General features: G+C 33.2%; 1 protein-coding gene across 6 annotated transcripts in view; it reads right to left on the reverse strand.

Annotated features, from left to right (window-relative positions):
- The window catches only part of LOC111505585 (T-box transcription factor bifid), a 658,624-nt gene that overhangs the window by 498,765 nt on the left and 135,157 nt on the right, over positions 1-24,702 (reverse strand). The gene's annotated exons all lie outside the window — the stretch shown is intronic.

Here is a 24,702-nt window from a genome sequence, read left to right on the forward strand (position 1 = left end):
ATGGCGCTTTTTTCCGTCTCTGTTGTTTAGCATGGCCGTGAACCGTCTAGGGTATATGGTCTGTGCTGTCCACACCCTTTCGGTTTTATAGAGATACCTATAACTTTTCTCGTGAAAACTTTTGTTGAATTTTTGTGTAATCGAGAAATGTTAAGATAGTATTTGTTTCAAATGCTACAGTATACCAAATAACGAATATTGAATAGATTTAAATAAGAATGCATAATCAATGTGGATACAATTTTAAATACCTACCTAATTAGCAATTGAAAATATGATAGATTTTTCACATATAGTCAGTGGGCAACGAATTGTTACTTTACATGATTTTAAATGACAAATGTCAAACTATTTATGAGTAACATACGATAACCAGATCCTTAATTTTGTGAAAATTGTTTACTTTAACAAAATTCATCATGATTTGAACCTTTCTTTATTATGTTTAATCAGGAAATCACTAAAATAATGTTATGTATTGGGAGAAAGTCTCCATATTGGTTCATAAATATATATCACACAGTGAAACATTATACAATAGACGTGTAATCTTCATATACAGTATTCACATTAGTTACTATAAATTTATAGGATTTTTTTTTTCACTAAAGGGGGATTGGACATGTTCTTTGTGGGGAACGTGTGACATCTTCATCTCATAGAAGATAGTTCTGAGGGACGAAAATTTTTATCGTTACCGATAAAACAAATGGGAATATTTATAAAAACACAGTATTCGAATATGGATTCAAGCACATTATTTTAATCATCATAGTCATCACATTATATCACCATTATGAATGAATCACTGATTATTACGCAAGGAAACTTATTGAGTGAATTACCATTTTGATAGTTCAATATTCCATGTTAAAGAGATTACTTGTGGGAATTGATTAGGCTCGATAGCGTGAGGCAAAAGTGCTCTTACTAATTAAAAATTACGTGTGTGTGCCTTCTTTTCAATCTAATTCAGACATTTGTCTATTTCCCTAGAATTTTATTTCGCTAGCGAAGAAAACTTCCAAAAGTAATTGAGTGATCAGACTAAAATTGATATTTTTATAATCTGACATTTCATTTTCACGTTCATTATAAGACAATATCTGATGAAATTAACCTATACGAAGTCTGTTCAAAAAATAAGGTGATGTTTCAAATTTCGCGGGTTACGTACATTCTATTAGCGATTTTATCATTTTTATGTTGGTACACTCATCTCGAGCTTATGAACACAGTTTCAACTGTTTAGCATGATCAGTTTGTTGGTGGGAGGCATAAAAGATAAAACTGTTTTGCGTGTTCGGCGTGCATCAAATTTTGTGAGAAAAATAGAAATGTGTATTCAGAAACACTTGAAATGTTGACAGCGGCATAAGAATCCTCATTAAGACATGCAAACTCCTACTGTCAGTAAAGATGTGCATACGCATACCACCACACCACACCAACGTATCTGTTATACAGTGTGTGATAGCCAAATGGAACAAATTCATTATTTTGGTTACGGTAGGTACATATTTTAACAAAATCCCGAAACACGACAAATTCCAATTTTGATTTTACATACTTCAACGAAAAAATGCTACCCCCACCTTCAAACCCCTTCGAATGACAGGTACAACCCCCAATTGTTCAAATGGGAAGTATAGGCTTGTGACTTCGAAAGGTCTCTTCATTCTCTATTCAAAAGTGTTATCGCTTTCAAGTTCATTGCAAAAATTAAGATAAAATAAATTAAAATCATATGGTTACCGAAATTCGATAAAATACACTCGAAACTTATTGCAATACACTCAAAACTTTGAATTGAATGGGTTATATTTTTAGGAGTGATTAATTTTTGGGAAAGAAAGTTTTTGGCTTTCTACTACTCCATCTTGATACAAAAAAAGGATGAGAGAATCTTCCAAAGAAAGGAAGGAAGTAATTAATTTGAAAATAAGTAACTCTATACATGGATGTGTAGATCATGCAAAGAAGTAACTTTCAGACACAAACTGAAAGAAAGTCCACCTGAAACAGCTACTTTCATATAAACATTGAATTACACGAAAGAAAAAAAATCCTTTCGAAACAAAAACTTCTATATGAACACTGAATTACACAGAACATACTTTTCTCTACTCAGTTGGTATTTCAAACATTCGTTGTGGAATAAAAATCAGATATCATCCACATGAGTATTTTAGAGACCTATTCCAACGATGTGAAGAAATCGAATATAGCTCTTTTGGTTCTGGAGATATATAGGAAAAACAAAAAAATCCCAAATTATTTTTTTGCCTATATCTTCTTTATTCGCAGACATGTTGAAAATCAGTTCACATTTTGCTATTGGCACTTGATGTGGGCTGTCAGAATGTATCCATGAATCTTTTATACTGGGTGTCATCTGACTTGAGCCATTCCCATCTTTGAATTTTTAAATACGGACCTGTATTTTTGTTGTAGTTTTTGAATCGTAGACGTTCACTTCATACTGAGAAATTGAATTAAATTTAATATTTCGGGATGAAAGGACTCCAATTCGAACATTTATTGTACAATTAATTTTTTTGTGTATATAAATTACTTACTTCATTTCAATTTTCATTATAATTATAGTGTTCGTTTCGGATGTTATTATTGCTACCATTTTTTTTCTGCTCAGCAAAACACATTTAATATATTTTTGTTGTAGATATGTTTCAGATAATCATAAAAGATTTTCTGATTCGAAGTTCATTGTAGAAAACGCTCCGAGCAATGGAAAAAATATGAATAGGTATCACAAAATGAGAAAAAAACTCTCGAAAAAATCTACGGTACATAGGGAGACATGAAAGTTGCTTCAACTCAGTCAACCAATTTCCAGGGCCGTAATTTAAAAGGGAATAATTCACACAATTATAATCGAATAGTACCGAGAAATCCCGAAATATAAAATCGAATTTGATTTTTCAGTATGAAGTGAACGTCTACGATCCAAAAACTACAACAAAAAATACATGTCCGTATTTAAAAATTCAAAGATGGGGGTGGCCCAAGTCAGATGACACCCTGTATAAAAGATTCATGGATATATTCTGACAGCTCACATCAAGTGCCAATAGCAAAATGTGGACAGATTTTCAATATGTCTGCGAATAAAGAAGATATAGGCAAAAAAATTATTTGAGATTTTTTGGTTTTTCTTGTATCTCTCCAGAACCAAAAGGGCTATATTCGATTTCTTCACATCATTGAATAGGTCTCTAAAATACGCAACTTTGCCATAATTCAAGCGACACTCTATCTCTTATCGCTTACGAGATCCCCATGTACAGAAACGAATTTGAATAGCCCTGTATAAGGGCTAATATAATCAATCATTTTTAGTTTAATGTATAAGTGTGAAAATGTCCTTATAGGACGAAACTGCAGTAACGTCAGTTACAAATAAAAGTGGAAAAAACATAAAAAGTTTCAATTCTCATTTTTCAAAACTCAGTTCACAATTGTTTGGAATCTGTCTAAATAGTTATTATAATTCTGTAAGTATTATATTTCAATTCATAACAATATATCTACGTATGTAACTTCTACGTATGTAACATAAAATTTATAGTTTAAAAAACTAAAACAGCCTTTTGAAGAGCATCGAATTAAAAAGTTAAAAGTACTTTTTTTAAATACGCTCAAAACAATAACGAACGAAAAATACTTGTATTATTGTGAAAAAAGCGTGGCCGCTTTGTGCCATATTCTCTGTATATCAAGGGCCCGTCGCTTTTTTCACAATAATACTAGTATTTTTCGTTCGTTATTGTTTCAAGCTTATTTTTTTTAATTATTTTCAACTTTCCAGTTCGATGTTCTTTAAAAGCGTGTTTTTTAGTTTTTTAAATTATATTTATTTTTCATTGTTTAGTTTCGTATAATACAAAAGCATGTTTTTTAGTCTTTTCAAAATATATTTATTTTATATAAACTTTGAGATCAATCAGCCGTATATTGTTTAGAAAAATGACCATTGACATTTTCCGATTCCGGAGAGGGAACCTGAAAATTCGCTACCAAGCCCAAGGCAGCAGGCACGCAAAGGAGGGTCACAAATAAGGCAGCAAGCGCGCTTGTTAATAAAAAAAATACGTTTTTCCTATGGAGAAATACATGTAAAGTGAGTTCGAATTATATCAAGGAGATTACGTACAGCGCCATCTGCCCGCGAATAGATCTAGCAATGATGTCAATAATTCTGTCAAATACCTACAGATCCCGAGCTTGAGAGTTGAAAACAAACAAACAAACATACATACATACATACATACATACTGGTGAATCTAATGAAAGCGTGATACAAGTATGAACAGGAAAAATATATACAGTAGCCGATCACATTGTTGTATTCAAAAACTCTTCAAGACTATAAAAACATCTTTCTAACAGAAATTATTTAAATTTTTTTTCAAACAACGAAAAATAGTTGTAAATTCTAGGTCCTATATGTTTTGGTGCACTTTCAGTTATCTTATACTTATCCGCTCTAACGTATATCCTTTGCTTTCGCCGAGTGTTTTCATCATGAATATCACTATTGAGAATGCAGACATACGTATCAGTGGAAATATAAACTGACAACTCATGAATATATAATGCAACCAGAGATGAAATTTCATGTATAATGGAAATGTTTCGGCATCAATACTGTAGAGGAACAATCTAAGACACGCAAAGTGTGGCATCTCAGATCTGATGAGTGGGAGGATCTTCGAAACCATTTCCGAAATTTCCCCTGGCTAGATGTTTATTTCGTCTCTAAGGATCCATCAACTTGTGCTTTCAAAGTCACAGAAGTTAGTCTATCATGGATTCATATATTCCTTTTTTGATGAAACGAACTTCTAACGGCAAACCTTGGTTTAACAAAGATTACAAGAAAGCTGTAGCCTCCAAAAATCTAGCCTACCGGCAGTGGCGCAAAGTGCCAGTGCCAAAAATTGAACTAGGTTTGTTAATGCTCGCACCACCTGCAAACTTAGAATAAATGAAAGCATAGAACTTCACAATCAGGATATTAGGGATAAACTGATTGCCAATCCCAACGGGTCTTGATCTTTCTGGTCGGTAGCTGAAGCTGTTTATCGAAACTTTACAAAATCCACAACTTTACTTTCTCAAGCTGCAACAACAAAGCTGCAACAACAGCTTTAGAAAAAGCAAATCTACTAGCTGAACAATTTGCGTCCCACTCCACAGTCAATTTTCTGGAAAAGGCACCACCCACTATTCCCACACTAGAATCCGCAATGCCAGAAATTACTTATCGGCAACGTCTAGTCAGGCGAATTTTGAAACAGCTCAATATCATCAAGGCATCTGGTCCTGATGAAGTGCCCGTCACCGTACTTAAAAAGTGTATCAATGAACTTGAGCGATCATTAATATGGCTTTTGGAAACAAAGATCAGCAAGCGACCTTCTATTGTATGTCACCAATATTTGGAATAACGCAATGGAGAAACATGGAGAGTCAAGAGCTGTAGCGCTTGATATTTCTGAAGCCTTTGTATGGCTATACAGCTCCCTGAAAGAACGTTTCCTGCAAGTGGCCGTCGATGGATATCTCTCGAATAATTTTATCATCAACGCTGGTGTTTTCCAAGGATCCATATTGTCTGCAATCCTCTTTTTATCGCATATCAACCACTTATTGGAAAAAAAAAGAATCCAATATATTGTTGTGCTGACGACAACACACTTGTCTCGTCATTCCATTTGGATTCCAGGACATTGGATGTGGATGGACATCTTCACCGGCAGCAGGAGGTTGCATATATTAATAAGGGTCTAGAGGTGAAAGTAACCCAGGCATTTGTTTTCTCCAAATAGATAAATGTGTCCGAACTGGATATAATAATGTCAGGACAGACAATTCTGCTTTCTGCTTAGATGAGTTTGTTGGGGTTAAAATGAATACCAATATGTCTTGGCACAATCATGTCTCTGGAATTGCAAAGGCTGTTTTCCAAAAGATCGAAACACTGTTTCAAACCGAAAACTGTACACACCTTAGTGACTTTTAATGCTTTATAAAGCTCAGATCAGACCTTTTTTGGAGTATTCTTCACATGTATGCAGCTTCGCCCTTAAGCTCACCCTGAAGCTGCTGAATTCCATCCAGAAAAGAGTCGTTCACCTGATTGGGGACATTAACATCTCTTGCGACCTTAATAGTTTGGAACATCGGAGAAATGTTGGAGATTTTATAGATACTTTCACAGGAGGTGTTCAAGTGACGTAACACATTTGATTTCACCAAGAGTGGTACATATCAGAAATACGCGACGGACTGTGGCTGCTCATCGTTTTGAGGTTCAACTGAGTACACCTTGAACTTCACTGTTCAGAAACTCTTTCCTTTGGAGAACTGCGTTTATGTGGAATGAACTGGGAATGTTTTTCCAGATGAATTCAATTTCCAACGTTTCAAATCCACTGCTCTTAGAGCACCTCAAAAATTTTGCCGTAGTGCTTGTGTTTCCACCTTTGAAAAATACTAGAGTACTGTCGAGAAATATCAATAACTTACTTCATTGTTTATTGGTGATTCGACTCATTATAATCATATGTCATCTTTTGGTCATAGTTCAGGTGAAATTGGTAATATTATTTCACAGATAAGTCATAAAATACTTTTATGCTCGTAGATATTCTAATAATCACAAATTCATCGTACGTCTGACAGAATCGTCTCAGTTCGTATTCATTTCAGTGTTAATCCCAAAATTTTCCTAATAACCTCCAAAGTTAATGTGTCCCTTTTCTCAAGATAGCAGCCCGAAAAACATAACCATAAACCCACTTTCGGAAAACTGCTAATTCCTTTGTTTTTATCGTCTCAACTTCTCCGTGCCCGCCGTAAAGGAAAGATTAGTTTCTGCAATTTCTTTTTTCCTTAGATAAATCGACCGACAGCGAATGTTGCCAAAATTTTTATTTCTCTGATAAATGGCACTTCATGTTGAGTATAACGTGATGCCTGTCAGCACACTCAGTCAGGCGGAGCATGTGTAAAATTAGTTATTAATAGCAAGAAAAGGTATCTAGTGTGCGCTCGTATCATTAGCAGTTTATTTGATATGTTCCACTGAAGAAAAAGGAATTTCACTAATGATCTATGTATAATTAGGCACGAATGTTGTGGTTTATTTCGCCTGTGGCTACACGGTTGGTGATACTGGAAGTGAGGTTACGCTTCAGACTGAAATATATCTTCAGCATAGCATCATACAGGACGGCATCAACTACTTTCTCTACTTGCTATAAGGCTACCATGAAACGTTACCGGTGGGAATAGATAAAATGTTTCTCAGATGAATTTTGCTTTTTCAGATCTTTGAAACGTGTTTATGAATTTACTGATAAGAAATATCTCTCAAATAGTAGGAAATAAACTGTTTGGGACTTTATTTGACATACAAAGACATGTAGAAGATATTTCGTGATTCGCATCGTTATGTTTTGGTTATTTTCGACTAGCAATAGGCTTTCAATATGAAAAAAAGGCATGGTCGGTAATTTGTCCAATATTGATAGAACGAGTAAAATTTTCTTAATAGCAAAAAAAGAGAATATAGATAAAGTATTTTCGATGTTTCAAGTGTATACTGGTAGATAGTAATTAGGTACAATTAATATTAATAAATTACGTAGATGGACTGACGGCCACTTCTGACTCCAGGATAGTTTTCCAAGATCCTCTTCATACTTCAAATGATGTTTATTGCCCCCAATTTTGACGAAGATATTTCTCCCTTGTGATCAAGGAAAGAAATTGAACTTCTCGGGAACCCGCAACTAATAGTAATAATTTATTCTCCTCTTGTTTTACATTATTGTACATATATATGACACAGTGCAGAAGAAAAGCGGGGAATGGGATATTTGATGTTTGTTACCGAGGATATAGTGATTGGCCGTTCATTTGCTTTCGATATTGTAGTTAGGTAGGTATTTTGTGTAGTCAGTAAAGGTTACATAGTGAATTTTTTTCACATTCATCGTTAGTAGTCTGCTATCTAACCATTCTATAATTTTAGGAAAGTCATTTTCTGCAATTGATTTTAAGCCCGGGATCGGCTCTATATACTACTGTCGTATCATCTGAAAAACTCACCATATCACCTTCAAATCCTGCTTTGAATAAATCATTTAGATAAACACTAAATAGCATTGGTCCTAATACGGTTCCTTGGGGAACACCTTATATCATTGTTTTGAATTAACTGATGTTGTGACCAATTTTAACACATTGATGCCTATTTTCAAGATAGCTTTTAACTGGTGCGTATGGTGTTCCTCTTATATCGTATCCTTCCAAAACTTCGAAAAGTTGACTGTGAGTAACTGTATCGAACGCCTTTTCCAGGTCGACAAAAATACAAAGTGTGGGTGTTTTTTTTGTTAATATTGCCAACTATTTTATTTAGCACTGTTGATAGTGCATCCTGTGTAGACCATCCCTGCCGAAATCCATATTGTTCATGAGAAAGAATATTATTTTTTTCAAAGAAATCAACTATCCTTTTTTTCAAGGCTTTCTCAAAAAATTTAACCAAGGTTGGTATTAATGAAATGGGACGATAGTTAGCCATATTCAACTTCTTTCCACAATACCCTTCTTTGAACAACTTATTGATTAGATATGTTATTGGAGTAGTTATTTCATTAATAATAATTTTCAGGTGTTCCGCCCTCAGTTCATCTAGTTCTGGCGACATTCTCTTTTTTAATGAGATAAATAAATTGTATACTTCAACTTCATTTACATCTTGCAGAAATGATGAGTGGACGAGGTTTATGTTCGTTTTAGAGGAGGGTTTTCTATCTTTTTTCATATCATTTTAAACATTTCTCCTACTGATATGAAATAATCATTGAATGATTCAATGATTTCTTTTTTGTCATTGGTTATACACTCATTGCTCCGTTTTATTTTTGCTATAGTTTTGTCTTGTGTTTTTTTATTCGTCAATTCATTATTTTGACTTCCATAGTTTCGATGTATCTGTTTTGTTACTGTTCAATTATTTTTCGAAATAGTCTGCTTTTGCTTTTTCTACAAGTTTTTCAAAAATATTTTTGTATTGATTATATATTTTTTAGCTTCATGATTATTATCATTTTTCATGTTTTCTATAAAGTTTCTCTTTGTTTTTTACTGTTTTCAATAGATCTTTTGTCATCCAAGGACTCCTTTTGAATTTTCCTGTATTAATTCTCACTTTATTCTTGACTTTACATATCATATTTTCAATTTTATGTAATAATATATTTGTTGCTTTTTCGATATTGTCGGCATCGTACACTTCGATCCAAGTTTCTTCTTGTGCAAAATTCGGTAATTTTTTATTATCAACAAAATATTTATGTCTCATGATTATCATATTGTTTTTGTTTCTCAGATATTATTTGTAGTATTATTGAGAAATGGTCAGTAACATCAGATTCTAATGATATCGGGTTGTAACGAAATATATTTATAAAATCTTTATTAAAACAATGATCTATACATGAATTTGCATCTCTGTCTATTTTAGTGTATTCATTAATATATGATATGTATCCATAACTAATAATGATGTTCAGTTATTCATTAGTGGTATTTGTATTTCTTGTAATATCTATGTTAATGTCACCAATAAAGATATGTATAGTAGAGTTATTATTTTCATTGTTATTTAAATAATGATCGATTTCATCAATAAATTCATTTTCTGGTGTTGAAGGTGGACGATATAAAGCAGATATTTTAAAATGTTCATTTTCAAATTCCAGTTCGATTTCTATTATATATTATTGCCCAATGTTATGATTCTGTTTTCATGACTGACATTTTTTTCAAAATATACGATTACACATTCATTTTGATTTATTCTACCTGCATTATAAACCATGTTATATCCCTCAATCTCATGCAGCGAGATATCCTGTATCGGTCAAGTTTCTTTTAGGACTATAATATCAAAATCATGTTTTATTGTTTCCAATAAAATTTTTAGCGAATCTAGATTTTTGCCGATGCTTCTTACATTCATTTGAAAAAGTTTGAAATTACTGATGGTACATTTCAGGCTAGCATTCAGTTCATTGGTATTTCTGATAGCATTAGTTGCAATAGCTTCGATTTTGGCATTATTGATGTATTCGTCAATCTTCGACGTATACAAGTAACACTAAATCATATAAAAGAGACACAGAAAACATATAATGATATTGAACGTGGTATATTTGGGGAAGTGTGGATTGTGTTCACTGTTTATTAGTTCGTTTTTCAAGCTCTTGTGTTGAAGCTGCTTTAATTTATTTTTTGTTTGCTTCTGAGATTTTTCAAGTGTTCGTTGGTTTTCTTTGTTGGCTGAATATTGGTATGTTGTTGATATTTTCACCATGCGTTATTTTTGGATCTATAGTTTCATCGGATGCTCCAGTATCTAGATTTAATACTGCTGCATCTTTGTCATCTAGATCAGGGTTCCCAACCTTTTTGCACCCGCGTACTTTACTTTTCTAAAAGTGTTCAAAGGCTTTTTTAATGAAATTCCTGAGAAAACTTCATATTTAATGATTAGATATTTGTTTACTTATAACATGCTTATAATAAAGGACTAATAAAAAGATTAAAATAATATTAATTTAGTTTTATTCATTACCCATAAGTCTAAAAATATTCAAATGAAAAATTATTAAAATGTCACCAAAAATTTAATCATCATACAAAATATACTTTTATAGTCATTAGTGCGAAACTTGTTTGCATGTAATTAAAATATCATTAGGAGAAATGTAACTTATCTTCACTCTCAAGTTCTCTTCAACACTTATCCTGCTTCTATATTTATTTTATGTACAAGAGTTCAGAAAATCCACTCTCACACAAGTAACTCGTAACAAATGACATCAAAAATAGCAGAGCTTGCCGAAAGAGCAAAAGGTACTCGGTTTTACATCCTATCCAGAAATTAGTTAAAAATTTCTCTTTGAAATAGTCTTTCATGGAACTATCATCTGAGCTTCCTTCCTGACATAGCTTTTGCCCCCTCTGTATACAAGCCAATACACTTGGTCCAGGGAATGCCTACTTTAAGCACATATTCATCAATTACCTTAAAGATGAGTTCGCTGTGGTATTCGATTCAAGTGGTTTGCAGAAAAAACTCTTTTATCACCTTTTCATCATAATCAAATCGCACGAATAGTCCAGTCATTATAGTAAGTTCACCTCAGAATTCGAGATACCCAGCTGTAAGTCTGTAAATGTAAATACTTGTATATTGACATCCTAAACGTTGTCTCAAAACCTACATATGGTAGGGTGTAAGCAACTATTACATTTCAAGGTCAAAGGTCACAAAAATCGGTTTTTTTGCGCTTTTTTGGAAATATCTCATTTCCTATAGGTTTTTTGTTATTTGTACTCATTATCAATATTGTAGAATACAAAATTCTCTACAAATTTTGTTTGAAAAAATTTTTTATTCGGTGAACCGTTTTCGAGATAGAGGGCGGAGAGCACGCGGTCATAGCATCACTTCGGGTCAACCGGTGCCTCCGGTCGAAAACGCGACATATACAGTTGATGAACTATCGATAAATCAATGATTATAAATATTTGTCAATTTTTATTAACTATCATATTATATTTTATCATTTTTTCCTAACTTATCCACTTTTTATTCAGTATTAATTTATTTAACAACACTTACCTGCCCATGTAATTGCAGAATTGTTAATGAAAATATAGGAATTGTATTTGAATTTTAACCTAATTAATATTTATAACTTCTTACATGATGAAAAAAAAAACAAATAAATTATGAATTAATCTTTTTATTAAAAAATATCATTGAATACATTTATTTTTATTGAAAGTAAAGAAATGGAATAAAGAGTACAAAAACTACAATTTATAATTTTGATCATCTTCTTCCTCTTCATCGTCGTCTTCTGGCTGCTGGTAAATTTCAAACTGGTCTTCATTATCGTCTTCAACGACATTTGTCTCAAGTTCTTCCATGATTTTGGGTCAAAGGTTCCATCTTCGTTAATGTCGTTCTGATATGGTAGAGCATTGAGACAAGCTTGCCCATTACATTGGCCACAAGCTAAAGAGCATTGCAAACCCGCTTTCCTGCATCCGCATCGCGAACCACAACCACTCTGGCAGTTGCAGAAAATTGTATTTAGCAAATCTTCTGGAGCAGGTGGTAAAATTGTCATGATAGGCTCCAGAAAATCGTTTCGCATTGCCCAATCCCATACCTGGGGTTCCAAATCATGTCCTAACCAAGTTTGAACTTGATAATATACACGGTTGAAATGTTGATGAGCAGCTGCACTTGTTGGTGGAATATTTGAAAGCTGCACAGGTTTATTAAGTTTTGTAGACTTAACGTAATGCATATAACGAAGATGATCGAGACTTTTCACAGATTTCGGAGCATTATAGACTGCCAAAAAGGTTCGAGTTCCACTCTCTAATAATCTCTGGGCCGAACAATTTTCTTCCTCAAATGCTGCAGTTAGTTCATCCAAATTTGTCAGTTTCTCAAAAACTTTTTAAAATGATTTTTTTCCCTTTTTAAAAAGCGCAGAAGCGCACTTAATGCGTGCAGAAATAAAATATGTTTTTTAGAATGAGGATAATTATCAAAACTTTTAGTCGAGTATATCTCCGTTTTTACATTACCTTTCTCAACTATTTTAAAGAAAATTTCTTGTTCGTAAGACAGTGTACGCCCAATTAAAATGACAAGTAAATCAATATCTTGTCCTATTATAACTGCAGTTTTTTTAGACTTTGATTCTTCAATTGCAGTTTCAACAATAAGAACATCCGCATCATCTCTGGCTTGTTTAGTAGTAAATTTGCAGCTTGTAATTTTTCAATTAACATATTAATGAACTTATCTTTGTTATTTCGATTTGATAAGAATTTTTCTTGAGTAACTGGTACAACCATTGTTTCATCGAAACAAACTTCATATGTTTTTGAAAGTGCAGCAGGTCTTCTCTGCTGCTCCATAGCTTTTACGTTCTTACTGTAGTCTGATTATCCGTCAAATACAACAATTATTTTGGAACTGTAATGCCTTTGTAAATAATTCATGTATTTATCAAAAATAATAGAAAAAGTATCTTCTCTGCTCCATACAATATGAATAGATATAGATTTAATGCATGAAGAAAATGATAAAATATAATATAATAGTTAATAAAAATTGCCAAATATTTATAATCATTGATTTATCGATAGTTCATCAACTATATATGGCGCGTTTTAGACCGGAGGCACCGGTTGACCTGAAGTGATGCTGTGACCGCGCGCTCTCCGCCCTCTATCTCGAAAACGGTTCACCGTATAAAAAATTTTTTCAAACAATATTTGTAGAGAATTTTGTATTCTACAATATTGATAATGAATACAAATAGCAAAAAACCCATAGGAAATGAGTTATTTCCAAAAAAAGCGCAAAAAACCGATTTTTGTGACCTTTGACCTTGAAATGTAATAGTTGCTTACACCCTACCATATGTAGGTTTTGAGATAACTTTTAGGGTGTCAATATACAAGTATTTACAGACTTACAGCTGGGTATCTCGAATTCCGAGATTCTTACCTAATTTTAGCTTAAATGACTGGATTACGAAAAAGTAGCTGCGCCATGTTTGTAACATCAGTGCTTTCGTCAACTTGAAGTGCAAAATAAGTGTTTTTTGGAGTTTTAAAGCCAGTTGTTCTTCAATATTATTAGACAAATCGTCAATTCGTTTTTTATTGTGTTATTTGACAGTGGTATTTTTTAAATTTCTTCGGCTGCCTTTTCTCCTAACACGGCTTGAACCATATCTACAGTAGCTGGCAGTAAAAGCGTCTCACCTATTGTGTGAGGCTTGCCATCTTTTGCAATTCTTAACCTAGCAAGGTATGACACCTTTATCCAGTTAGTATCAGTATTTACGAACTTCGTCAAACAATGGGTTTCTTTCTTTAAAAAATTAGATTTGCTTTTAAAAAATTCAATGGGCTTACCAATCAAATCAGGGTGCTTAGTATTTGGTGTCGCATCAGTAAAGAAGGCTTTATGGGATTGAAGTGTTTCAAGACATACAACACATGGAGGAATGGGAATTTCACTGGTTTCAGTCCCTGGCTTCACTATAAAACCGTACTGTAAGTAGCTTTCATCGTATTCACGATTGGCCGGTAATTTAGGTTTTATAGCACAATCCTTTGAAGTAGAAGAAGACGTCTGAAATCTTTTCATAGTTCAGTTTTCTCATTCGAAATCAGAATTAATAATTACAACACTCACAACGAACCTGTAATGCCAAGTGAAAGTAAAACACAAATGAAAAACCCTTTGTTTACCAATTGTACTGGGGATTCCTAGATAAAATTCTTAAAGTGTTTTATTATTTTATCACCTAGGAATTATAAATTCCAATGTAATAGAGAAACAAAGATGTCAGATATTTTCTTTTTCTAGTGAGCTGAGTCATGTTTGCTATTAACAGCATGTTGTTCACATCACTCACGCGTACCACTTGACGTACCACCGGTTGGGAACCCCTGATCTAGATCAAATACTGTAGTAACTTAAGGGTTGGTTGATGCACATTGAGACCTGGGTATGTCAATGTTTCTTTCAATTTCCAAAAGTTTCTCTACAGTATACACTTTATCATTCACATAAAGTTTATTTCCCTTGATGTACGACTTTTTTTCTGTTCTTTACCTATGTTTTTTCAGGTGTGTTCTCAAAATATTAATTTAATTTTGCTATTCCAGGGTTAAATCATTAACAATGCTGACATTTGTGTTTATTAATTTTCTACAGATTTTAGAATCTCTATTTTTTTCAGGTGGGACGCGAGTTCTAGTTTGATTATATTATTTTGAGTGTTCTTCAGCTTGTAAAAATTTTTAATATCTGAGATTTTGATATCTACACCTAATAAGTTGAGTAATTACATTGAGTAATTTCAAAAACTACACCTCCCGATTTGATCTCCACAAACTTCATTTGAAAAAATATAATCACATGTTTCGCTAGCACAGTAGTTTTTTCAAGTGTATGAATACTGAATTAATTAACAAAATACTTGCCAAGAAAGTCTACGCAAAAGCGATTCGAGACGTTTTTCCTATTGATAAGGTAGATAATCAAAATTATAGAGCTTTAACGTATTTTGGACAACGAACGGAAAAAGTGGCTTCATTTTTGAGGAAACGAGATATTAAAATTGCATATAGAGCAAGTAATTCGTTAAGAAAGTTAGTTTAAAATAATAAAGACAAGACATCCAAATTCGAAAAATATCAGTATATAAATTGAAGTGTAAATGTATTGGTCAAACGGGCAGAACATTTAGGAATTGAATCCAGGAACATCATACAAGCTATGTAAATGAGAAAACAAATTCAACATATTCAAATCGTCTTCTAGAAGAAAATCATATCTTCAACAAGGAGTTCGAAATTTTGTACATAGAAAATGAAGGTTTGAAACTGAATCACTTGAAAGCAATAGAAATTATTAAACTTAAAAATTCAAACATTCCAATGAATGACCAACTGGATTTGAATAGATCACCATTATTGAACTTGTTTTCTTAAAAGTCGAGAAAAGAATTATTATTGATGTAGATGTGAGGTAATATGCTTTAGGTAATCATAATTCAACAGGTATCTTAGGTAGAGGTTCAGGTAATTTTTTGGAGGTAGTCCCAATTATGGTTGCCTGTAGTATATAAATATTAATGCAAAAATAATTTGAAGTATTAATACACTTGAAAAAGCTACTGTGCTAGTGAAACCTGTTGTGATTATATTTTTTCAAATAAAGTTTGTGGAGATCAAATCGGTTTAGTTTTTGAAATTACAATGGATCTTCATCCAGTAACGGCCGAATCAATTAGAAAATTATATTGAGTACTTCACGTGCGTGGTATCCTTTATCCAATTTCTAGTATCGTTTTTTGCAACAAAATCTTATCAATTCAGGTCACCTCGGTTTTTTTGTTAGAATCTTACAAAAAATTGTGTTTTTTTTTAGGAAGTCACTGGAATTCAATTAATACTTTCTTTGAAATACTGACATTTGCAAAATACGTTCGTTGTTTGGATACTGATACTGTAAAAAACCGAAGCACCATTTTGAATTAAATTCAATGCCATTTTACACCCTCTCCCCTGTGTTGATCACATCCGGAAGTTGAATATTCAACATCAGAAATATAGTTTATTTTGCTTACTCACCAATGAACATTTAACTCTAAATTTCTCTGATCGAGCACATGGCAGACAGGCAATTTTGCCTAGGCTAATGCGGTCGATCTCGAAATTTATTCTAAAGAGCTATACGTTAAAAATAGATACTTTGTACTCTAATTTTGAGGAAATAAAAAAAAAGTTATTTCGGATGGGCATACAACATACTCCTACCTATTTGAAAAAATAGGTATGTATAACTTAGGAAATGTCCTTAAAGGAAGACAAATACAAATAAGAGTGGTAAGAAACATTTAAAGTTTCAATTCTCTTTACTTCATTTTGAAAAAAAAAAAGGTGAATGCCTCCCCCACTAAGAGATTGGAGTACCAGTATTGAAATGAATGTGTAAGTATATTACTTGAAGACGAAATTGTACAGGTCCTAGTATTTCTTCATGTTCACATTAATTAGGAACCGTAATTCATGCTGGATTGTTTTCGATGAACCATCTTGTACATTGATATTACAAGTCTGGGAATCAATCAGTGAAAACATAAAATCTAAGGCAATTATCGTCAAATTTATTCCTGTTTGAAAAGCAATCTGGTTGTCCTGCTAGTGAACGAATGATAAAAAATAATAGCTGTATTGATATTATCATTACAAGTAATAACAATAATATGGTAACGAGCCTTCTAACGGACTAGTAATTGAACGAGTGCTTCACTTAGAACCTTGCGACACCGATCCATGATTAAGAATTCATCCATTAACAACATAATTGTCATGCAAGTCCGCAACAAGTCAGAACACATGACTTTTCTCATATTAGTGCCATTTAAATAATGTCATTAGTGCGGGTTTTGTGCAAGCGAATGCGAGAGACAATGAAAGGAGTTATATTTTAACAGTTGCACTGAGCTGAAATGCTATCATTAAGAAACCAAGGCGACTCATTATGCACGCAAGCGTATGTATGTGGTAGCAGTGGTTGGAAGAAAAACAACTGAATGCATAGTAAACTCCTCAAGAGTGAGATGATATACAAAGTGTTCTTAGTTATATGGTCCCCGCATAATGAAGCGAAGTAGCTAATTTCACAGACTCTGTACGAAATTTTTAGATTAAGTGCTTTAAAACTCAGTTAAATTCAGTTAAATAATTAGATTACATGAATAACTATTTTATGTGCTATTTTGAATTAATTAAAAAGTCGAGAATTACACCTAAGCATAGAATATGCTTGTATTGTGCCTATTCTCCCAAATTAAATGAATCCTTATGACTATAGAAAACAAAACAAAAAGTTTTCATATTATAGATTATACAGGGTGTCCCTGGACTTCCTCTTTTCCTCTCGGGAATGTATAGATGGGGTCAAAATATCACCAGTACTTCATATAACTTTTTTTCCTAAAAGTCTTCGTAACCAAGTTACGGGCCCTCGAAGATACAAAATGAAAAATGTTTTTCTTTGATAACTTTTCAAGTGAATATTCAAAATCATCCAAATTTTGGTAATTGACTAAACAAATGAATTCCGTCGATGAGCTTTCATGAAGGAGTCAGTTGTTTTGCTACAAAGTCAGGAACGTACTACCCCCGATGGTCCACACCCCAAAACTTTGAAATGACAGATATTTTTCAATATTTTTCAACAAAATTAGGTTACTTGGACAATTTTATGAATAAAAGTACTCGTGTAGAAAGTCGATCGGAGCAACGAGTCTTGATAAAAATGTAGTTCTACTCGACGACTTCAAACCCGCTCGTCCACCATTATTTGAAATGAATAATTATCAAAGCAGAAATAATAATGATAACGTTAATTCAACAACATTTATAACAGGAATAATACAAAGTATGCTAAAATGAAGTCGTAAACAAAAAGTACAGTACCTATATGGAAGTTTAAGTCACAATTGTGATAGCAGATATTTTTTCAAAAGAAATATCAAGTTCTGTAGATTCGTGGTGTTTTTAAACTAACAAGCTACTCTACTATGAAATATCGAATTCATTCCATATTTTGTATGTACATAATACGTGTGGAATAATCACGTTTCGTGTTGATCAGTTATCTGAATCTCATGAAACTCAACATTCGAATGTTTCAAATTCTTCTTCACAGCTAAACTGTTGAGGAGTTTCACTGATAATTATAATTTTATGGGAGAAATTCTTTAACACGAATCTAAATTTAGCTGAAAAAACGCACATCGGAAAAAATATTTACTATACTAATAAAAAGCAAACGAATGAACTACAAAAACGGCTGCACATGATCAGGTGAAAAATATCCAGGGAATAATTATGTTCCATTTCTTTCACAGATGTTGACAAAAAAACCTTTTAGAAAGTTTTGATAAAAAATGAGAAACTGGAATGCGATTTTGTTTTGTTGAGTGGTGCGTTGTCATATGACTATCATTGTATTGTCAATATTCTATAGGATATTTTGAATTTTTTTGATATGGCCGAACAGTTTAAATTCAATGAATATGCAGAAATGCATGTATTTTATGGACGAGCATTTTGTAATGCTGCAGAAGCTCGTCGTCTGTATTCCGAGCATTTTCCCAATCGAACGGTACCGTCAAGAGAAACATTCGAGCGTGTCGATCGCAGCTTGAGGGAGACAGGTATGTAATAATTGATAATTAATTTGAGCACGTTGTTTCATTTCGATATTATTGTAGGTACAGTTTTGCCAAAACGAGGTGGTGAGGGCGCTCCTAGGACTGTACGTACCGTTGTATTGGAGGAAAATATTTTTGAAGCCGTCGCTGATGATCCTTCAATGAGCATCAGAAATCTATCAGAACAGTTCCATATATCCAAGTCCACTATTCATAGAATAATTAGGGAACAACTGCTCCACCCATTTCACATCCAGAAGGTACATGCCATGACACCTCAAGATTTTCCAGCACGACTGGAATATGCCAATTGGTTCATGGATAGGCAAAGAGAGGATATGACTTTTATTAATCGAGTTTTATTCACTGATGAAGCAGGTTTCAGTAGAGATGGAGTTATCAACTCTCATAATCTCCATATATGGGCCGAAGAAAATCCCCATGGGATATTGCAAACCAAACACCAACGGAAATTCAACGTGAATGTTTGGGCTGGTATCATAGGAAACCATCTTATAGGACCATCCGTTCTACAGGACCGATTGAATGGAGAACGTTATTTGGAGTTCATTCAGAACGATTTGAATGGACTTTTGGAACATGTTCCATTGCAAACGCGAAGAGATATGTGGTTTATGCATGATGGCGCTCCTCCTCATTTTAGTTTGATTGTGCGTGACCATCTGAACCATATTTTCCACAATAGATGGATTGGTAGAGGTGGGCCATATTCATGGCCATCGCGGTCTCCGGATTTAAATCCATTGGATTTCTTTCTGTGGGGGCATCTAAAAAGCCTTGTTTACGCTACACCTATTCACGCAAGAGATGCATTGTTGAATAGAATAACATTACATTGTGAAGCCATACGAAACGACCCTGGAATGCTATTTCAAGTACAGAGAGGGTGTCTTCGCAGACTAAGAAAATGTATAGAGAGAGAAGGTGGTCATATCGAGCAGTTTCTGTAGCGGATTTTTCATTTCTTTCTGTTTGCTCTTGAGGCTCTTGAGTTTCGTTAGTTAAACGTGTTTGCATTATAAAAATTCGTTATGAATATTTTATCTATCATTCCCATTTTCCTTAAAAACTAATATTTTCGAATAATGGTTGACATCTCAGGATAAATGTTGTTGAATTAACGTTTTCATTATTATTTCTGCTTTGATAATTATTCATTTCAAATAATGGTGGACGAGCGGGTTTGATGTGGTCGAGTGAAACTACATTTTTATCAAGACTCGTTGCTCCGATCGACTTTCCACACGAGTACTTTTATTCATAAAATTGTCCAAGTAACCTTAATTTGTTGAAAAATATTGAAAAATATCTGTCATTTCAAAGTTTTGGGTGTGGACCATCGGGGTAGTCCGTTCCTGACTTTGTAGCAAAACAACTGACTCCTGCATGAAAGCTCATCGAAGGAATTCATTTGTTTAGTCAATTACCAAAATTTGGATGATTTTGAATATTCACTTGAAAAGTTATCAAAGAAAAACATTTTTCATTTCGTAACTTCGAGGGCCCGTTACTTGGTAACGAAGGATTTTAGGAAAACAATTTATATGAAGTACTGGTGATATTTTGACCCCATCTATACATTCCCGAGAGGAAAAGAGGAAGTCCAGGGACACCCTGTATAATATATTGGAGAGAGAAGGTAAATGCAATGGACATATAAAGGAGTGAGAGCCGGTATTTCATGAATGAATAATCCTTGGAATTTTCGTATGATATAAATTTGTGTCAGATTTGTACTAGGGGATTCAAAAGATATTGTTGAATATTGTTGCATTTTCAGCGAGGTATGATTTTATTTTTTTTTTTATTTGGAAAGAGTATTGATATTTTTCAGAGGTGCTGGGAGCATATTGTAGAGTTTTGGACCAAAAAAGGAAACAAATCTCTGAGTGTGAGTCTTGTGAAACAATGGTAGTTGCATTTTATCAGTTAATCTACTTACTTTGGATTTACGTTGATCATATTTTTCATTGTTCAAATAAATCCATATCAGACTTTGGAAAGTATATAAGGATCTGATGTTTAGTAATTTGGTATCACTATATAGAGACTCACTTGCATGAAATCTGTGTTTTTTGAATATCATTTTCATTAAAGTGTTTTGCACTGTTTGCATGCAAGTCATTGTACTATTAAATGTTCCACCCAAAGCTCTTTTACAATACCGTATTACCGACTCAGGTAAAGATGTATAACACATTCTCAAATTCTTCCTATCTAGAATATCTCATAGGTTATAGAAGTTGTAAATAAGCTTTCTCAGTCTTTTTGTGACTTGACTTATGTGTTGATCCCACCTGAAATGCTGGTCCAGCATAACACCCAAGTATTTGATAGTTGAAGTCTTTGCTATTATATCACATGTACATGGTTGATGTAAGTCGCATGTCAAACTTTTTATTTTCAGTTTTGTTCTGTGTGGCTGATCAGTGTTTTGCAGAGAAAATGTCATAAATTTTGTCTTATTAATATTCAAAGTCAGTAGATTATAATCAAGCCATGTCTTAATCTTTTGAAGCCCATCTTCAGCAAGTTTATAGACATATTCCCATGATTCTCCTGTGTATACAATAGCTGTGCCATCAGCATAGCAGATGAGGTGACCACAGAAGTTGGTTATTTCTGTGATACTGTTTATGTAAGTGGGAAAGAGAACTGGTCCAAGAACAACTCCCTGAGGAACGCCCATAGTGACTTCTTGTGGGGTACTCAACTGTTCACCGATTCATTGTAATCTATTTGCTAAATAATTCTGCAAGACATCTAGTGTTTTATCTCGCACTCCATATGTATATAATTTTTGCATAAGTAGACTATGGTATACGGTGTCAAATGCTATGGCGAAATCAAGGAATATGGTTAAACATTTCCTCGACTTGTCCAATGCATCGACAGCCTTCTCAACAAGGTTCATAATAGCATTTTTAGTGCATAATTTATCCAGAAAGCCGTACTGATGTTTAGTTATGACGGAATATCAAAGAATGATAATAATCTTTTTTCAATGCAGTGTTCGAAAATCTTTGCAAAATTGTTTATGACAGAGATCGGTCTGTAGTTGTTCAATTGATTTTTTTTTGCCCGTTTTATAGACTGGTGTTACGACTGATTCTTTCCATTGTCGAAGCACGGCTCCTGTTTGAAACGATAAATTTATAATATGTACCAAGGGTCCTATGATCTGTGTGTGAGTTATTCCATCAGGTCCTGGGAATTGAGATTTGTAATCAGAATAATTACTTCATTTTCATTCGTAGGTTCCAAGTACATAGTAGAATTTATAGATGTGTTTTTTAAAAAACCGTTTGGCAAATCTACTGTAGGGATATTTTTTTAACATGTCCTGCCCAATGTTCATGAAATATTCATTAAACAATTTAATTTTCCCAACATTTTCACTTATTTTTTCACCATTTGATTTTATTATTAAATTGTTATGTTTTGTACGTTATTTTTAGTGCTGTTTTCATTTGAAATGTCTTTAATAAGTTTCCAAGTTGTTTTTTACAATACCGTTTGCTTCAACCAGTTTATTTCTGTAATATTGATTTTTAGTTTGCCTGATCAGTCCAGTTGCTTCTATAGTTCTTGTATTTAATTTTTGCTTCAATTGTTTTGGTGTTATTCGATGTTTTCTTAAGATACTCCCGGTACTTTATAGAATCTATGAGTTCCGTGGTAATCCAAGGTTTAATATGTTTGTTCTTGTTTTTACCTAATGTTATTGTCTTAGTTGCCCTACCTAAGCATTGTTTGAATTTATCGATGAAAATATCATATGCAAGTTATGCTTTCTCGCAGTTCAGAATACTCACCCAGTCATCTCGTTCTAAAAATAAATTTAGCTTCACATAATCTGTGATTTCACTTTCTGTATATATGATAACATTGTTTTTTTTCCATTCGTTCATGAATAAAAATACAGGGTAATGATTTGTCATGTCAGCTAAAGTTATTTTTGGTTTTATTTGAATTTTGTTTCTATTAAAATTTTCTTTCCTAATAAAGATGTGGTCAATAATAGTACTTGATTCTTCCGTTATTCTAGTAGGCTCATTAATATATGATATGAAACCGTGTTCAGTTAGGATGTTTGAGTATCTTACTGTGTTTTGTATAAGGATGTCTTTCAGATTAATGTTAATATGGCCCATGAAAGTCTCAATATTTTTTTTGGTAGAGTTTGCAAAAAACTGTTCTATATTGTCCAAATAGGTTGGTACGTTTACAGATGGGGTATGTATGATGCAGTTAGGCAAATTGAGACACCACTGGTTTCAAAGGTCAGACTCAGAAGTTTTGTTTCAGATAGTGAGATGATTTCAGGATTTACATTGATATTATTTTTCGCATAGATGATGATTCCATCGTTTTGATTAACTTTAGATTCATCATAGAATATATTGTAATTTGGGATGTTAAATGTACTCACATATTCAATATTCCATGTTTCCGACAAGACTACTACATCGAGAATGCGTTTTCTAGACTCTAAGTAATCTGGTAATTCATTATAATGTTTTTTGATACTCCTTACATTAAAATTGATCATTCCAATACCTCTCACTCCCCCTCCTCCAGCCCCATAACAGTTCTGCAAACTCCGTACAATTTCCGTTTTGATTTCCTCCTCCTCCTCCTCATCTAAAATCTCTAAGGAATCTATCATTACAGTTCGTTCCTATATGCATGAAATTAAGGTGCGTATACCTAGTAAATATGTAGAAATCAAATCGATTGTAATAGTGATTGTATGAATTATCACCAGGTTTATCAGACATATATATTTTTTATACAATTTAAGTTTAGAGAAAATATATCGAATATCTAATTTGTGAGAATATAACCATGTAACAACTTGTGGATGCAAATATTTCACATTTAATTAGGAATTCATAGAAAAGAGTTTATCAATGTCTTCTCTGGTTCTTATTATGGTAACTTTGTTTTGAACATTGACATAAATTTCACCAGCATTTGTCCATACATTTTGCAAAGATGTTTTTTCAACTGTTCAAGCCAGTAAATCGACTCTATTGCTTGTTAGATCTTCTCGAATTACTATTCTAGTACCTTTCAGTAATTTTTCTGTCTATATCTCTCCTGCTTCATTTCAAAATCATTTAATTTCAAAAATATTCCTCTTGGTTTGCCATCATCTTCTTTTTTCCCCTTTTTTCCCTTTTTCGTTTGTGGAAATGTTGATTGCCTTTTTGGTTTCCAATAGTTTGATGATGTATTCTCTTGTATTTTCTTTGTTACTTTCTTCAACATTGAAAATTTTCAAATTCTTCCTTCGTTTTCCTTGATCCATGTTGTCAACCTTTTTCTTCAGCAATTCATTTTGTTGTATAAGATTCGCAATTCGCACTTTTGATTCTCATGTTTTCCATTTCTTTATTCATACTATTTAGATCATCCTGTAGGTGGGCGATTTTTTGTTCAATTGGGCTGAACTTCTTTTCGATGCTTTTTATCACTGCGCTTGCTACATTGTCTACCATCGTTTCTATGAAATTCGGATCCTTTAGACATCGGGTCAACGAGGAATTCACTGCCGTCTCAATTTTCTCTCGGACTTCTCTCGTAATAACCATTGTTATTGTATTTATGACTATTTTCCCACAAAGGTAAAACCAACAGTTTTGCCATTCAAGAGAGTTTTCGTCAATTTCAAACTGTTTTCACTGTTTTATTTAAGGCTTTAACTAGGAGCACCCTGCACACGTCTATTCAGAACGCACCATGAATCAATCAACTTCACTTCACTTCTAATATAAAAGAAACATTGCATGAAAAATCT

The sequence above is a fragment of the Leptinotarsa decemlineata genome, unplaced genomic scaffold (genome assembly GCF_025532065.1).
Source record: "Leptinotarsa decemlineata unplaced genomic scaffold, Ldec_3_MD MMD2_P_RNA_scaffold_9, whole genome shotgun sequence".
In the NCBI taxonomy this organism is placed as follows: domain Eukaryota; kingdom Metazoa; phylum Arthropoda; class Insecta; order Coleoptera; family Chrysomelidae; genus Leptinotarsa; species Leptinotarsa decemlineata.